Source organism: Canis aureus, chromosome 14 (assembly GCF_053574225.1).
Source record: "Canis aureus isolate CA01 chromosome 14, VMU_Caureus_v.1.0, whole genome shotgun sequence".
NCBI lineage: Eukaryota > Metazoa > Chordata > Mammalia > Carnivora > Canidae > Canis > Canis aureus.
In genome coordinates, this window is record NC_135624.1 from 22,915,409 (window position 1) to 22,932,870 (window position 17,462).

General features: G+C 36.9%; 1 long non-coding RNA gene and 1 other non-coding gene across 8 annotated transcripts in view; one reads left to right on the forward strand and one right to left on the reverse strand.

Annotated features, from left to right (window-relative positions):
• Nucleotides 1-17,462, forward strand: part of LOC144283248 (uncharacterized) — a 176,474-nt gene that overhangs the window by 90,641 nt on the left and 68,371 nt on the right. For 4 of the 7 annotated variants that reach the window (XR_013351673.1, XR_013351677.1, XR_013351676.1 and 1 more), the window contains 3 exons: nucleotides 8,231-8,375; nucleotides 11,453-11,522; nucleotides 11,740-11,824. This is a non-coding gene — a long non-coding RNA (uncharacterized LOC144283248). Of the gene's footprint in view, nucleotides 1-7,463; nucleotides 7,632-8,230; nucleotides 8,376-11,452; nucleotides 11,523-11,739; nucleotides 11,825-17,462 lie in introns of all 7 variants that reach the window. The other 3 variants (XR_013351678.1, XR_013351679.1, XR_013351674.1) reach the window with 2 other exon arrangements.
• TRNAK-UUU (transfer RNA lysine (anticodon UUU)) lies at nucleotides 13,755-13,828 on the reverse strand. Its single transcript has one exon. It is a non-coding gene; the product is annotated as a tRNA-Lys (tRNA).

Below are 17,462 nucleotides of genomic sequence, written 5' to 3' on the forward strand. Positions count from 1 at the left end.
ACTTGGGCTCATTGTGATTTAATAGGAAATGGAATCCTGGGGGCTCTATTTAATACCTGTTCTCAGTCAGGTAAAAATGCCTCCAGGAAAAGATTAGCTTCCTCTAACGTATCTGATTCAGAGACCCAAAATAGGAGAACTAAAGAAGCAGGAAACAACATTAAAAAGCCCTGTGAACAAGTTTTGCTGGTACTTGTTATTACTTTTTAGTTGGCTGTTTTGCTAGAGTCACTTGAAATTCCCTTATAAGCCTAGGTATGGTTTGTCATTTGCCTGTTGATCCAAGCAAACACCTGGACCTTTTTAAACCTGAGAGGGAATGAATTGGTGGGGATTCCTTCCCCCACCTAAGCTTTACTGAGATATAATTGACAAATTATAATATATTTAAAGTGTACAAGATGATAATTTGCTATATATGTACATTGTGAAATAATTTCCACAATTAATCAAAACATCCATTACTTCACAGTTAACTTTTTAAATTTATTTGTTTGGTGGGAACACTTCAGACCTACGCTCAGCAAATTTCAGGTATACAATACACTATTGGTGTGTAGACACAATGTGTTATACATTAGAGTCTCAGAACTTAAACTCACCTTATAACTAAAGATTTGTCCTCTTTGACCATCCTTTCCCCCATCTCTGCCATCCTTCAGCCTCTGGCAATCACCATTCTACCTTCAGTTTCTGTGTTTTACCTTTCTTTCTTTTCTTTCTTTCTTTCTTTCTTTCTTTCTTTCTTTCTTTCTTTCTCTCTCTCTCTCTCTCTTTTTCTCTTTTTCTTTTTCCCATAGAAGTGATACCATATAGTATTTACTTTTATCTGGCTTATTTAAGTTAGCATAATGTCCTTCATCTTTACCCATCGTTACAAATAGATTTTCCTTTTTTCCCCTTTTTTTCCTTTTTTTGGTGTGATATTCTATTATGTGAGTGTATGTTTATGTATGTAGATAGATAGGGTTTTTTTCTCTAGCAATCGATATAAATATGTTTACATTTTAAAAATCCATCCCTCAATGGACACTTAGATTGTTTCCATTTCTTGGCTATTATGAATAATGTTGCAGTGCAGTGAATGTGGAAATGCAGGTGTTTCTTTAAGATAGTGCTTTCCTCTGCTTCGGATAAATGTCCAGAAGTGGGATTGCTGGATCATATGGTAGTTCTATTCTTTTTTTTTTATTGTAAGGTTTTATTTATTTATTCATGAGAGGGAGAGAGAGAGAGAGAGAGAGAGAGAGAGAGAGAGAATGAGGCAGAGACACAGGCAGAGGGAGAAGCAGACTCCATGCAGGAGCCCAACATGGGACTCGATCCCAGGACTCCAGGATCAGGCCCTGGGCCGAAGGCAGATGCTATACTGCTGAGCCACCAAGGTATCCCTGGTAGTTCTATTCTTATTTGTTTTTGAGAAATATCCATACTGTTTTCACAGGTCAGATTCCTTTTGATTAGTTCCAATAGGATTGGACAGAGCCAACTAAATTATACTAAGAAAAAAATCTGTAGTCAATCTCAGCTCTCTCTCTCTCTCTCTCTGTGTGTGTGTGTGTGTGTGTGTGTGTGTGTGTGTGTGTATGACAGAGAGAATCTCATGACATTTTGAAGACCGTCAGATTGACAGCTGGTCTCTGGGGCTACTTAGATTATTTGGTTGGACAGCAGTAGCCTTAATTTAATCCCCCTGTCAACCATTTAACCTGAATCTGACATAACTATAGACTCTACAGTATTTTAGGGATCTCCAAAGCAAAATATTGAGACACGTTTCTTCTTTGCATTAAATCTTGGCTTCTGCCTACATGTGCTAAAAATAAGAATAGGCAATCAAGTTCAATCCACAGTACGGTACATTTACAGCCTCTAGATATTTGACAGAGCAGGTAGGAAGGAGGTAAAACATGGATTCAGTGTTTGGAAGACAGATGTTGTGTTGTCTCTTTCCAGCCTGGTGAGTATGGACTCTGCCAATTGCACTAGACTGCAAGGTTTTGTTGAATCAATTCTGAGTTTTGGTCTGGGAAAAGCACTTTCCTTTTTGATTCTTCTGGCTGTTAAAAGATGCCCTGGAGTTTTGTAGAGAGCCCATTAATTTTTCTTATTTTAACATCTAATTTATACAGTTCATAATTTATATAGTTTAAAAAGTCAGATTGATCCTGAGAAAAAGTACCCATTGATATGAAAATCAATATCCCTATTCTGCTCTCTTCCCCTGTTGTCCTCTTCAGAGGCAAGACCTTTCAAATATTTTCACTGATATTTTTTTGTATTTACTTCCGTATCTCTAAATAATTTGCTTATATATTACTTCTTGATGTTTTCATTTCAGAAATTGTCACTTGGTTTTTGTTTTACCATAGAAGATGAGAATTTAGCTTGATTTCCTTCCCCTGCATTCTTTATTCATTTACTTCCTCTACCTTCCGCTTTACCTGCCTCTTAATATAATTATATTATATTTTAGTCCAATTAATAGTTAATATTTTCCTTTTATGACATGAACAGAATAGTCATGCTGACCTTGGGTTTGATATCCTCTGTGTGTTTATATATATATATATATATATATATATATAAATTATATATATATAATTATATATATATTAAATATATATATATATAATTTTATTATATAAATTTTATAAAAATTTTATTTATATTTTATTTTATTATATATTATATATATATAGTTATATATATATATATAATTTTAAGAACTATCTGAGATGAAGGCAGGCATAATTTTCTGCATTGTATTATGGTAACCTTTTTTTTCCCCTCTGGAAAACGTTTTGTTCTTCCTGAGGTATTTTGTTTGCTTCGCTTTTTATGTATTTAGCACAACGCAACCTCAGATTAAATACTAGGTGTCCTACCAGCTTCTATTCTTGATGGAATTTTTGCCAGAGTATTCATTCTTTCTGCTCCTCTTTAGACTGGCGGTCCCTCAGCCTAATTTTTACACTATCCCTGGAAGGACTCCCTTTTTCTCCTTCCTGTGTTAGGATCAACCTTGGTCTGTGGTGATGACTCATCTTGGGTGATTCTTTATCCGTAAGTTGGCCACTCCAGGACATGTATTGAACCATTTTCAGGCTCATAACATTGCCTCTAAGATTAGAAAAGCCCACTTGTTTATTGGGTGGATCTCTAGGTCTCTCGAAGGCTTGTTTGATGGGAGTCCACTGATTCCTCCTCTTTTGAGAGTGATACCTTTGCTGACAAATGTACCTAAGGTTTCTCATGTAAGGACTCCTTATCCTTTCTTGAGACTAAATTTCTGAAATCTGACCAGTCTCCAGCTGTGGGCAGTTTGCGACAAGATCTGGATATCTGTTCCTCTAATTGACTTTCTATCAACTCTCCTTATTATGCTAACCCTTTTATTTCCACTTTCAAAACTATTCGTAGTTCCTATACATTAGGGAATTCAGGGAAAATTAAATTGGACATGGCTTTACTCAGTTCTATATTAAGATTTAATTTTCTTGGATTTGCTAAGTCATTTGATACCAAACCATCTACTTTGCATTTTCTAATATTTTGTTATTTTTCCTCTCCGATTTCTCTCAATCTTTGTGGATTTATGCATTAAAAAATCTTTTATTGTCATTTTAATGAGGTTTTGGAAAAGATCAAAAGTAGATAAGTATATTCAACTTTCCATCTTTTCCAAGGAGCCCACCATGTATACATATTTTAAAAATATTCTTTTTAAAACAGTACAATGAAAACAAAGCATTTAAATCCTGTCTCTCTTTCTTTAAACAACAAATATTAAACTTGAACTGTTACATAACTACAAAAAAGTCTTTTCACAAGATATTTGCTGTGCTTGAAATATTTATTGTGCCAATACAAGATGTTAATCAGTTCAAACTATGTGTTCTTAATTATCAAGATTATTAGATGACCTCCCAAAATAATAACTTGGGGAAACATTACAAAATCTCTCTCCCCCAGGGGCATGCTGGCCAGTTTAAAAGGGATTTTTCTGTATTTCTTGGAGAAAAGGGACATCATGTGTCATGTATTATATGGTACTGATGATGTGGAATGGATTGTCCTATGAAAAGTGAGTGCCATGTCACTTAAAGTGCTGAAAGAGAAGCTGGGTAACCACGTGTCAGGGATTCCAGTGTGTTTACTTGAGGTTAGAATAAATGAAGTCTAAAACTCCTTTCCACTCTCTGTGTACCAATGAGTCTATGAATTTTGGTGAGAATTCCCCTCAAATTTGCACCCTTGAACATTAGCTCTGTTGTGGTATGATGTTGATCTTATGCTATGCTTGGAGGAGCCAACTGGTCTTAGATCCTAGGTTCCATGTGGGCTGGTTCTGTGTCCATTTTATGCACCACTCTGTCCCTCGGGGCTGACGTTGTGATTGCTCATATTGGATGCTGAAGACACACTTAAAGAAAAAAGAGAGAGGGATGCCTGGGTGGCTCAGTGGTTGAGCATCTCCCTTTCCGGGTCCTGGAATTGAGTCCCTCATCGGGTTCCCTGCATGGAGCCTGCTTCTCCCTCTGCCTATGTCTCTGCTTCTCTCTCTGTGTCTCTCATGAATAAATAAATAAAATCTTTGGAAAAAAAAAAGAGAGAGAAAGGGAGAGACAGAGATAGAGAAGAAAAGATAAAAGAGTTCAGAATGTTGAGGGATTCTAGAAAAATAGCAGCAGCACCAGTGCTGTTGTGTATTATTAGAACTTTCATTCAGGGTAGGATAACTCTAAGAGAGAGAGTCATGGGATCCGGGGTCAACCTTAAAGAGAACAGTCAGGGCTTACTTTCTGGGTCCTTCTCTCATCTAAAATGTTTTAATCCACATCGAGATGGAGGAGCAGTTAAGTAAATGTCACCATTGTGTTAGGTTTTATTATTTATTTAAAATTTTTAAAAGATTGTATTTAGTCATTTATTTGAGAGAGAGAGAGAGTGAGCAGCAGAGGAGCAGAGGGGAGGAAGGGGAAGGAATATCAGATTCCATTCTGAATGTAGAGCCTCACACAGGGCTCCATCCCACGACCCTGAGATCATGACCTGAGCCAAAACCAAGATTCAGATGCTTAACTGACTGAGCCACCCAGGTGCCCCCGTTGTGTTTAGTTTTGAGAGCCTCTTCATCTAGCTCTCAATTTCATAGATGAGGTGATTGAATCTCAGAGACTTTAAGTGACTTGGTTAGATAAACCAAGGCTCAGAAGTTGAGTACAGTAGGTACTCATTTTTTCCCCATACCATGACATTTTTCATGATGTTGTCTCCATTGTCTTTTATTTCATTATTTTTTTCTGTTGTCTTTTGTTGGATAACAGAATTCAAGAACACTCAGGGGAGTCTGAGGCTGTGTGGGACACTGCCTTGTTGGTGATGGTAGTGTTGATGGGGATAAAGCTAAAGAGAGTTGATGTTGTGTTCTGTTGTGACATGATTTTTTTTAAAGCACCAGCTGGCAGTTAGCCAACACAGCCTCTTCCTTGGCCTAGAACACTGGAATGCCTTTATAAACCATAGCCTCTTTTCTTTGGAGAAGTTAGAGTTGGAATCTCTCAGGTCAAGAAGCTGGTAACATCTTTTTCACTCTCAGATATTAACATAGAAGTAGAAGAAAAGGCAAGAAAGATTGGGAAAAGGGTTATTTGGGATTTTAGGGATGACTTCCATAATGATGCCTGTACAGGAAACTTTCTAGTTAATATAATATACCTGTGAAAGCTGTTGTGCCATAATATTCCCAGACATTTTACATAATGTGTTAACCAATAAAAACCCTACATTTTTGAGAATTTAAAGTTTCTTAAATAGCCTAAATTTGACAAGATTCTGAGTGTAATTTGTTTAGAATTGGCTCTTTAAAATTTTAAGCAATTATATTTGGTTTTCCCCTAATTTTCCCAAAGACTTGCAAACCTTGTTTGTATGTAAGTTACGGCAAAATAAGACTTTGGCTTGGATAAACTAAACCAAGAAATCTCCAAAATGCATTGTTTCACTGTCTGTACTCATCATGTTGTCTTCATGTTAAACTTGCCTTTATTTATCACACATTAATGGAGGGAATTTCATTGCTGTGAAATTGCCCATGACTCATAGTTAATATTAAATAAAATATTGCTATTGATTTTTTTGTAGCATATGCAGCATGGCCAATTTGAGCAAGATTCTTTTAAGGCTGTTTTTTTCTTCTTTGCTTCAACTGTCTTGACCAAGAACATCATCACTCTCCTGTTTCTCAAACTCAGAAATGGAACTCTTCTCTCATCTATAACTGGTTGCTTTTTTCAATCCTGATACTTTTTTTGTTCTTAAATAAAGGTGCCATACTAGTTCTCTCCTTTTTAATTTTTTTTAAAGATTTTATTTATTTATTCATGAGAGACACAGAGAGAGCCAGAGACATAGGCAGAGGGAGAAGCAAGTTCCCTGCCAGGGAGCCCTATGTAGGACTCGATTCCTGGACCTCAGGATCATGCCCTGAGCTAAAGGCAGATGCTCAACCACTGAGCCACCCAGGTGCCCCATGTTCTCTCCTTTTTAATTCTGTGGTTTCTGCTCTTGTCCATGTCTTCACTACTTAAACCTAGGGTATTGAGTGGGGTCCTAACCACAGCCTGTGTTCAGGCTTTCCCACTGTATCCTACTCCCTCTCTGACCTCTATCAGTGGGATCACACATGAGGAAGTGCTGTAGATTATGGTGGCTTAGAGCACCCCAGTGCTTAATCACAGCTCTGCCTCAGTTTAGCTGTACTCCCAGGGCAAATTATTTTAACTCTCTGTGCCTCTGTTTCATGATATCTAAAATGGAGGTTATAATAGTGACTGACTCTAATGTTTGAATTTATGCATGGAAAACATTAAAAACAGTGCCCAGAACATTGTAGTTGCTCATTATGTGTTAGCTATTATTATTGAATTTCAATATTTGTTCCAACATGGTTTGTTGTTGTTGTTGTTGTTGTATTTTTAAGCTTGCATCTGTTGAGCATCAACTATGTGACAGTGACTCTGTCAAGGAGATTTATAATGTTTCATCATATATTGCTCGTAGAGGAGGGCTATTGTTATCCTCAAAATGCAGATTAGGAATTGAAGCTTCAGGATGTTAAATCACAAGGTCAAATCTCACAGCTAGCAAGGGGTACATCTGGGATTGGAATACAGACCTCTTTGATTCCAGAGCCTATGCTCTTGTCCAATAGTCTGTTCTACCCCTGCATCTGAACTCGGGCCAGTGACTTAACCTAGCCATTTGTAAGATTGGCACAATATTGTCTTCAACAGAGAATTGTGTGGAAATTAAATAATGTTGTAAAGTGTTTACTCAAGCCTACCAATTAATAGTCCTCCAATAACTCCTATTAATATTATTATACACTATTATTATTATCTTAATGTTTTCAGTAATAAAAGTAATTTATCTTTAAAGATTTTATTTATTTATTTGAGGGAGCGAGAAGTGCATGCAGAGGTGCAGAGGGGAAGGAAGAGGGAGAGAGAATCTTGAGCAGACTTGGCACTGAGCCCAGAGCCCTACAGGGAGGCTCAACTCCACGATCCTGTGATCAAGACCTGAGCCGAAATCAAGAGTAAAGCCTAACAGACTGAGCTATCCAGGTGCTCCAGAAGTAATTTATTTTTAATATCAAATATCATGTTACTTTTCTTTTTCATTTTTTTCCATAGTTGCATCAATTTCTTACTTCTAGATTAACTTTAAAATTATTCCACCAAATTACTTACCTACTCTCAAAATTCTTCATTGGTAGTTTGTTCAGAATTGTGCTAAGATCAAAAACTAATTTTGGAAGAGGTGACATCTTTTTTTTAAAAAAAGATTTTATTTATTTATTCATGAGAGACACAGAGAGAGAGGCAGAGACATAGGCAGAGGGAGAAGCAGGCTCCCTGTGAGGAGCCCAATGTGAGACTCGATCTCAGGACCACAGGATCACAAACTGAGCCGAAGGCAGATGCTCAACCACTGAGCCACCCAGGTGCCTGAAAGAGGTGACATCTTTATTGTAGTTTTCTTATCAAGGAACATGGAATGTCTTAACATAATAAGAAATAAGAAATGTTTCTAATTCTTTTGTTCTTTTGTGGCCTCATTAAAATTTTAGAGATATCTTTATTATAGGGGCTCTGCATATTTTCTTTATTTTCTTTCTCTCTTTATTTTTTTCCTTCTTTCTTTCTTTCATTATTTTTTACAGAGAAGGAGAGAGACAGAGACAGAGAGAATCTTAAGCAGGCTCCACGTCCAGTGTGGAGCCCAACATGGGACTCAATCCCATGGCCTTGAGATCATGACCTGAGCTGAAATCAAGAGCTGGATGTTCAACCTCATGAGCCATGCAGGTGCCCCATCTGTGCATATTTCTTTAATATTTTTATAAATATTTTATGTTTGGTTCATATTATAAGTGCTAGCTTTGCTCCATTTTCCTTAGGTTCTGTCATTTTTATTAGTTTTTCTGTATGTTGCTTTGATAATCTATTTCTTCTGCTCTAAAACTATGCAGGTAAGCAGTCAAATATTCAAAGATTTCACTGTACTTGTACAGAATGTTTCATTTGCTGTTAAAAGTATGCATTATACTGATATTATTCATACATTTATGTGTACTTATTCACTGGGTCACTCAATAGATGATATGCTATCATCTCCATTTGGGTCATGAGGATGTACATGTTCAAGTATAATACTGAAAGGCAAATTTTTGCAAACTTGTGCTTTTGTGTATAGTAAGTCCAGGCTCCTGCATTTCTTTGATTGGAATATCTGGGAAGCCTTGGTGGGGGTGGTAGGTTTTGAAGTTGGTCAGGAAAAACTGATACACTTTAATGAAGGACAAATATCTTGAGTTAAGACAGAAAATGAGGAAAGGAGGTGGTGAAAGAAGTGGATGAGAGAGAGGAGGTGAGAGAGGGAAATGAAGTGAGATAGTAATGAAGCGTATGACTATGAGTAGTTAAGGAGACACAATCTAGAAGTGTGAATATTTTTATGTGGTTAACCTCATGTTAGGGCAGTGATAGAAAATGGGGCTTTCATGTCAACCCAGAGCAAGTGATAGAGGATATCTTGAATACTGTGTTGTGGAGGATACTGAGGCTAAATCTGGGCTGTGTGGAGTAGTATGCTGTGATGTCAAACTTAGGCTCTAGCAGGATGAATGTTGGCTCCTTTGCCACATATTAGTTTCAATAATTTCTAGAAGTTGAATGACGACTCTAAGCAAGTTCCCTGGAAATAAAGCAAATTACAGGCATCCAGAGGAAGAAAAAGCTGGTTCATAAAGAGGAAAACTAAGTTAACCACATGACAGAGAAAAACTCTTTTATTCTACTATTTTGCCCAAACTGGCAAACAAATCTTTAATATTGGTAATATTTGTTAATAGTATGATCAGTATAGCCACTCAGACCCTGTTCTTCTCTTGTGGCAATATTCCCTATTGGTAAGAATGTCTTGACACCTCCTCCTCCATGTTGCTCAAGCCTGACTTGTAGCAAGGCGCTGCCTAACACTGGCATGTTGTGCATCGAATATGGGGTGAGAGACTTAGCACCATTTGAAATTCATTTGTTTTTCAGGGTTTGTGCTAGTCTTAGGTCTCTGAGAGATTTCTCTTTCAAAACAAAGAAACATAAACTTAGTGACATCGTTTCTTTGTTAAATTCTGAAAGTTAGACTCCCACTTTCTCTTTAGAGTTCAAATTTGGTGAGAGGGAAAGCCTGTATTTATGAGACTGTCTAGGAATTGATTCAATAAACTCAAAATCTAGTTGTTGGATAAGAGTCTCTGCAATAATGAGACTCTTTTTCAAATTCATATGCTCATAGGAAAATGTTTCCCCTCTACATAACTCCTCAAAGTGATTGCCACACAAATTCTTAACGTTATGTATATGAGATTATTGTTTTGTTCTTTTAAAATATAGTTTGTTCATAGTGAAATTAGTGTAGAGAAGATATTCTAGGACATGTTGAGATGGAAAATTACACGTTTGCTTTCGTCTTCTAAAAACTGTTTTTGAGGGATGCCTGGGTGGCTCAGCAGTTGGGCGTCTGCCTTCAGTTTAGGTCGTGATCCCAGGATTCGGGATCGAGTCCCGCATCTGGCTCCTGCGAGGAGCCTGCTTCTCCCTCTGCCTCTCTCTCTCTCTCTGTGTCTCTCATGAATTATATTATATATAAATATTATAAATATTATCTATATTATAAATAAATAATATAGAAAATAATAAATAAAAGCTTTTTGAAAGAATATTTTGAGGGAGATAAGTACTTTCCAGTTTGTTTTTGCTATTTTCTGTGATTATAAAATTCAAGACAAGAGCATTGGGTAGGTTCCCATTAAATGTTTTTTAAATCAATGGATAAAGAATGAATTGGATCTATCATTAGGATTAGCCATCCAAATATTGAAACTTTTTCTACTATTTCTGTCATAGCTGAGATTTTTTTTCTTGATTCCCATAATGGAGAAGATGAGCTAGCAGTAACAGTGAGAAAACATGACTGAAAGAATGCCAGGGATCTGAGAAGTTCTTCAAGATATTATGCCTTTTGAGGTTGGTCCTCGATGTAAACTTAAGGGGACATGTTTAGCTCAAGCTTTAAGGCAAACTTAAAATTGTAGAAGAGATATCTTCACACAGTTAAGACTTAGAGACAGGGAGGGAAGTGATTGCAGTTCTGTCTTGGCAGTGATCCTGAGGCAAAGACTTAGCTTGCCTGGCAAAAGTGGTAGCATCAACATGTGGTTTAAAAATTAAATATTATATTTATAGTTTGTATCCTAAGGTATTTGAAAATTTGAGGTTTGAGAAGTTTTTTCGAGACCAAGAGTAAAGAGGGATGGTGGCACAGTCTTGATCTGTATAATCTGGGTGACAATATAATTTACCATGCAAAGCAGGATACTCTGAGAATGCAAGAAACTATAATTGATAATTATACCTTAAAAAAAATAGACTTTCCCAGGAAAAGCAGGATATATAGTCACCCTATGTATCACATATTGTTCTCAGTGTCCTGGGAAGAGGGATATTAGATTTGGCTTTTTCTTCTGTATCTCCATGGAGACTACTCCCTTTATGTACCAATGAGTTATATGTAGCTAAAACACTGGCATTTTTCAGTAATCATCTTAAAAAACATTTCTTTATGATAATGGTTCCCTAATCTGGGGGCGATCAGGATCTCTTTTCACTTGAAAATTTTTTGAGGACCTCAAAATTTTTTCTTATGGGGTTATATTTATTGATGTTTACCATATTAGAAATTTAGGCAAACTTAAAAATATTTATTCATACATTATAAAATAATAATTAGACATCCACTTTTATAAAGATGAAGTAGACATAGTTTTTCCTATTCCTCCCACTAAGTACAACAGAAAATTCTGATCATTATATATAAAACACAGACTTGAAGACTAAAAGTTCAAGAGAAGGCTGACCAGTGAGGTACCTTAGGAACCAAGAAACAACATGGTGGTGAGTTTCCTGGGCTTTCTTTTTCCTTCATATATCTAGATACTAGAGACCAGAGAAACTAGAAACCCAGAAATGCCAATGAACATAGGCAAAAAACAAACAATCAAAAACCAATCTCCTTATAGAAATCTGTTCTCTTTAGCCAAAGAATCAGGAAAGGGATGGCCTAGAAAGACAAAAAATTGACATTTCGTAGACAATAACCACTTTATTTCAGCCACCTGCATGGAAAAAACTGCCTCCAGCCTGTCCCTGCTAGTAGAGGTCAAGTGAAGAGTCTAGCCTTCTGCCTTTGCTGAGAGGTAAGGATGTATCCCAACCAACCCCTGGGCCATAAAAATATTTCAAAAAATTTAAAATAACTTAAGTCATATGGAATATATTCTATGACCACAATGGAATCACAATAAGAAACAATAACAGAAAGTAAAAGGTAAATCTAAGGATACTTGTAAGCTAAATAGCACATTTAAAATTAATTTATGGATCGAAGAAAAAGTCTCAAAGGAAATTTAAAAATGCACTGAAGTGAATTGAAATCAAAATGAAACATACTACAAGTTGTAAGACACAGCTAAAGCCCCCAGGCTGAGAGAAAAATTTATAGCACTAAATGCTTACATTAGAAAAGAGAAAGTCTTAAATCAATAATCTAAGCTCCCACTTCAAGAAACCAGAGGAAAAAGAGAACAAAATAAATCCTAAAGAAGGAAATAATAAATACAAGAGCAGAAAGCAATTACATTGAAAAGAGGAAAACAAAGCAGAAAATCAAAGAAATAAAAATGTTCTTTGAAAAGATCAATAAGATAGAAAACTTCTAGCAAGACTGACAAAGAAAAAAAGACATATATCTGAATGGAACAATAGCTATCACTACAGATCCTTCAGGCATCCAAAATATGGTAAGCGAATGCTGTGAACAACTCCACGAAAATTTGACAAGTTAAATAAAATAAATCAATTCTTTGAAAATTACAGCTAATTCAATATGAAAAAGATTTTTGAATAATCCTCTGAATATTAAGGAAATTGAATTCATAATTTAAAACCTCTCATGGTAGAAATCTCAAAGCCCAGACAGTTTCACTGGAGTAAATTACCTATCAACAGGCACCCCCCCCCAAAACAACAACAACAACAACAACAAAACCTTCAACCTACGCCTCATCCCTCATACAAAAGTTTACTCAAATAGGATTAAATTTAAATATAAAATATAAAATTAGGGACGCCTGGGTAGTTTAGCATTTAAGGGTCTGCCTTTGGCTCAGGGCATGATCCTGGACTCTTGGGATCGAGTCCCGCATCAGGCTCCCTGCATGGAGGCTGCTTCTCTCCCTGCCTGTGTCTCTGCCTCTCTCTCTGTCTGTCTCTCATGAATAAATAAATAAATAAATAAATAAATAAATAAATAAATGCAATCTTTTAAAAATAATAAAATGTAAAATTATAAGACTTTTTAGAAGATAGCATAGAGAAAATACTTGAGATCTAAAGTTTGGTAAAGAGTTTTTAGACATAAACATCTATGCATTATTCATAAATGAAAAAAATCAAAATGTGTTTCCCTAAAATATTGTTTTTTGCTCTAAGACCCTATTAAGAAGATAAAAAAAAAAAACATACACAGCTTTTCAGACAAGGTGTTCTTCTCCTGCAGATATATGACATGGTGGAAACAAGTGGAACAATGATGAAGCAAATATAGTCATATTTCACACACACAGTACCCATCAGGTGAAAACCTTGACTTTTTGTCCAAAAATCAGTTAAAATCTTAGAAAAATCTATGGTACTGTCTACAGAACAAATGCAGAGAACTCCACTTCCAGAGGGTTTACATCATATTTAAATCCCAGAAAGAGTGTCACTATTTTTTCTTAAGATTTTATTTTTAAGTAATCCCCACACCCAACGAAGAACTCGAATTCACAACCCAGAGATCGAGTCAAATCCTCTACGGACTGAGCCAGCCAGGTGCCCCTGAGAAGCTTTTTAATGAACGTCCAAAGCGGTTGGCTAACACAATTTCAAGACGTGTTTGGACTTTAGTTTATCAACTATGTTTTGCAGAGTGTGCAGGACTTATGTGCTACCATGTGGTGAAGAGCTGGGGAACCCCAGAAATCAAAGAGCTAAAGGCCCTTAAAAAGTTGGCAAAGACGGAGTTTATCTGGGCCCAGTGCAGAGTCCCTCTTCTACTAGTGGCTGAAATAAGAAGAGCATGTTTCACCTGAACAGGGACTTGAACCCTTGACCCTCAGATTAAAAGACTGACACTCTACCGACTGAGCTACCAGGCCCTCAACAAGGGGGGGTTACTTTATTTTAACTAAATAAAGTTATTTAGTTTTAAATAACTAAATTCCATGAACTATGTGGATTACCAGGAAAGGCAGGAATGATCCAAGGTTTCAGGAACTTCGAGGGTCCTCCAAAAGTGTGGCACAATGACCTGGGTCATCTAATCATTAGGCAGATCACCTAACTGTCTCATTGTAAGTTCACCCAGCAGAGGCTTCTCATGCACAACTCCAGGGAGAAGATTATTCCTAGTGTCAATGATTGCCGACTGGGTTCCTGAGGACTACCTGGGGGTGGGGGTGATGCAGGGTCACTTCTTGCTTTCTCCTCCACGTTTCAAAGCGATCCAACTCCTTCAGAGACGGGAGTGGCCTGCAGTTGAAACAGTGCTCGTGGCTCATCACACATTTTTGGAGCCCAGTAAGGAGAGTCCATGGGGACAAAATCCCATCCCGAAGAAGGCAGCAGTGTTTAGTCCCTGGGGGGCTGCACCTGCCTTGCACAGTCCAAGCCAGGAGTTTTTATTGAGTCAGTGATTGTTTTTTCATTAAGTGAAGACATTATTTATTGGTTTTTCTATGCATGAAGACAAATGGAATGTTGACCAAATACAAAGAAAATAATGCGTAAACCTCATGCAGTACCCATGGTGCCAACTACCACGAAATAATGTGTGCTATTTTATTACATCAATGACATACAGAATTTCAGGAATTAAAAAAGGGACAACAAAAGGTGGCAGAAGGGGAGGAGGGTAAGGGGATGGGGTAATGGGGCAATGGGCATTAAGGAGGGCATATGATGAGATGAGCACTGGGTGTTATATCATGTTGGCAGATTGAATTTAAATATTTTTTTTAAAAAAGAAAAAAACAAGCTACAGACCTAGAGAAAATATTTGCAAACCACAAACCTGAACAAGTAACTTATTACTATAATATATAAAGAACTCTCAAAACTTAACATTAAAAAAATCTAGTTAGAAAATGAGTAAACGACATGGAGAGACTTTTCACTAAAATGAGACTACAGATGGCAAATGAGCACATGAAAAGACATTTATCACTAGCCATTAGGGAAATGGGAATTAAAACCATGATGGTGAGATATGACTATGTACCTGTTAGAACAGCTAAAATAGAAAATAGTCACAACACCAAATTCTGTCTGGGATGAAGAGAAACTGGATCTCTCATATGTTGCTAGTGGGAATGTAAAATGTTACCAGCTTTGGGGAAAATACCATGGCTACTTCTTAAAAAACTAAACGCACACTTACCATAGGACTCAGTGATTGAACTCCTGGGCATTTATCCCAGAAAAATTAAAACCTATGTTTCTAGAAAAACAAAAGCATGTAGTGATCACACATGGCATCTCTTGCCTTCCTGTACTCCCAGCCCTAACTTCACTCCAAGAAAGTTTCCAATTATGACTCCAACTTAAATATGCTTCAAATATGTTCTGATTTTCTTCCCACCATTATGGTGTTCTTGTTGCTTTTAATAAGGTTCTCTTCAGGTGAGGCCAGGTGATTAGAATTCAAGAAATGTCAGAAGTCTGAATTACTGAGGTAGAGAAGATTAAGTTGGAAACAGTGGTGCCTTCCTCCTATTCTCTCGCAGAAAGGTGCAGAGGAAAATAGTGCCTTTGTCATTCTACTACTTCTTTTAATATCTCTGTCTTTCCTATTGTAATCTCCCTCCTCCAAACCAGTTATCCAGCCTGCATCCCACTCCCCTGAAGGGGCAGCTGATGAAACCTGGGGTGCTAGTGCTTTCAGAGGTATTTGCACTTTAGTAGTGGTATCCTAAAGAGTGGAGAACTTTAAGACTCAAGTAAATTAATTTCTAATGATGAAGTTTCAAGCTGATGGAGAAGATGATTTGAAACAAGGAGAATTAGCCAATCCTGCTGGCATATTATGTGACCAATCCATTTCACCTACAGATACTCTTACTCCTACTCCCATCCCACTGATGGACTGCCTATCTATAATAACTTATCTAGCATCATCTCCTTGGGCTAGAGTTTAAATTTAGTGAAATAAAATTCTTAAGTCTCAAAAAAATGGCAACAAGTTAAAGGTAGAACATAGGAACAATTTTGGCCTATTTCAACATAGGTTGGTTTAGGATCAGCATACTGTTGGAGTGGGTAGGTTAAGCCTTGTAAGTTTTGGGGAGTGTATGTCCAGGTTCAAGCTCAGCATCTTGGCAGGTCTCCTTCCACTTGGCAGACTATTCACACACAGAGAGGGAAAAGGAGAGTAAATCAGCATGGGAAGCATGGGCACCTGTTTGCAGGGATGTGTGGGGAATCAGCAGCCCAGTAGGTTTTACTTCAAAGAGACATTGGCTAAGTAGGTGTGCTGACCCTTTGCTTTGTGCTTTGATGACCACTAATTAAAGCTTTTCTTCTCCAGCCTCAGTAAGCATACTTAGCATTTGGTTGCCAAGTTTTCTGAGACCTCTGGTCATTAAGCTTTCACTAGCAATCTGTTCTAGCCCTGAACGTTTACTTCCATTGCAAATGGATTGTGACGTTAATAGTCAACATGCCTGGATGAAGAATGGGCCATGTCCATTCTTGTTGGAAAGATTTAAGAAATTTCCCTGAAAATCATGTATCATTTGGACTTATTTCTCTAACTCTGAGTGGTCGTTTTTCCAAATGTTGCCAAATCTTCCCGTAATGCCTTTCAACCTGTGTAATTAAGGAGATTAAAAGTGACAGCACTTATTTGGTTGAATTAATGATGGGTTTTTATTTTTTCACTTTTCAGAAAATGTAATAATCACCATCTTATGCAATAACAATATCAGAAACAATTGTGGGAGTAAACCAAGGAGAAGTGCAAGCAGAAAAAAGGCAGAGAAATATCAATACATTATGATTATCATGGTTTTTGTTTTTATTGTTTCAGATTCTTAATTGGCACTCAAGACTTCCAGAAATCCAGCCCTAGTTTATCTTTCTGGCATCATCTCTTCCTATTTCAGAACACGTATTTTTACATCAGTAAAACTAGTTTACTGGGTTTCTTTTTAACTTTTTCAGTGTTTTCTTCTTTTTAACTTTTCATGTGCTCTGGCCCTTACACGTATTTGTAATATCTTCCCCATTTATGACCAGGTCTAGGAAATTCTTCCAATTTCCAAACACTCAGCAACATTACCCCTTCTTGGATTCTACGTCAGACATAATCTCTTTTTCCTCAGAACTCCTTTGTTCTTACTATGTCTATTGAAATAGGTTCATTTTGCCATTGATAATTGTGTGTCTCTTAGCTAAGAACTGAAGCAATGGGAGAAGTGAAATAGTCAAGGCAGGATATGTACATGGCAAAAAGAAGAATGCAAAAAATGGATTTCTAGAACATACCAATGAAAGCATTTAGAATTAGATCATGTCCCTGCTTTTCACTATATATTCTTTCTTTGCTTAATATATGAACAAATATTCACCTTTCTTTTATCTGTCTCAATGGACCACTTGAGCTGATACATATGAGTTAATCTAGTCTGTGTCCCTAAAGCAAATATTTTCTACAGGTCTGTCACAAATTGGACCAAAAGGACGCTCCCATTTCAAAAAAACTGTCTTGTTTTTCAAATGTGCTTTTCTCTAAGA